Source organism: Canis lupus, chromosome 8 (assembly GCF_048164855.1).
Source record: "Canis lupus baileyi chromosome 8, mCanLup2.hap1, whole genome shotgun sequence".
NCBI classification, from domain to species: Eukaryota; Metazoa; Chordata; class Mammalia; order Carnivora; family Canidae; genus Canis; species Canis lupus.
This window is the reverse complement of record NC_132845.1, coordinates 57,023,541-57,024,866: the sequence shown is the minus strand read 5'-3', so window position 1 is coordinate 57,024,866 and position 1,326 is coordinate 57,023,541.

Below are 1,326 nucleotides of genomic sequence, written 5' to 3'. Positions count from 1 at the left end.
TCACATCACAAAAATCAACAAACCAACAAGAAGCAAAAATTGGCTTTGGAATATTGTCAGCTCTCCCGTGGCCCACAGGAGGGATCTATTTTTCTTGGCTCCTTAAAATTAAGTCTGATTTGTGGCACTTGGCTAATGAAGCTTGAGCAGAGGTAAAGTGGTATGTTCTAGGCAGAAGCTTCGGCACACAGTGGAGGATCTACCAGTGGCAGTGTGTTTTTCCTGCCTGGCAATTGTACAGGAAACCAGATAGAGCCTCTCTTACCTACCAGCTATTGGATCCTCCACACTGAGCTAGGTTAGGGTTAATTCCAGCCTCTGACAACATACAGCATGAACAAGAAATAAACCTCGGCTGTTCTCAACCCCTTGGTTGTGAGCACAGCACAGCCTAGCTGATCTGACTAATGAAAACGTACATACCCATTCATTTCCGTGCTGTTTAGCAAAATGACTTCAGTGAGCCAGTGTCAGAACTCCCTTTCACAGAGTGAATGAATGGTGCCAAGACGGTAGAGACAGAACTCTTGTCTCATATCTAGCAGATAGATTTCCCCCATTTTGGCTTTTACCTATCAATAAAAAGTGTATCTGTAGCAATTTGGAGGCAAAGCTCCAGACAAAACCAATGTGATAACAAAGAGGAACATTATATGCTTGTAAAAAGAGCAAAAGATTAAAAAATAATAATGCCATGACCTTACGGAAACTTGCATTGGAAAGGATCTCACATGGGAAATCAGGAAATACTTAGAGCTGAAACAGCAGAATCTGGCAGATGGAATTAAGCAATACTTATATGAAAGATTATATCTTCAATATACTTCTCCAAAAAGAAGAAAAATTAAAAACAGATGAGCTACATGTTCAACTCAGGAAGCTAGAAAAAGAGCAAGAGAGAAAAGCCGGGAAGAAAGGAAATGATAAAAGATAAATGCCAAACATCTTTTTATATTTATGTGCTGCTTACTTACTGCTAAGGACTGAATTGTGTCTCCCCCAAATTCATATGTTGAGGCCCTAACCCCCAAGGTGAGCCTGTCCGGAGATCCAGTCTTTAGGAAGTAGCTAAGGTTAAAATGAGGTCATGATCAGATAGGATTTTGGCCTCATAAGAAACTGAAGAGTTATCTCTGCTTCTTCCTATGTCCAGCCATGGGAAGACAACCCAGGAAGAGTCCTCACCAGAACCTGACCATGCTGGTGCCCTCATCCCAGACTTCTGGGCCCCAGCCCGGTGAGCCACACTCCTGTCTTTGACGTCACCCGCTGCAGTATTTTGTTACGGTAACCAGAGCCAAGACCAAGATCTTTCTCGGTTTGTAA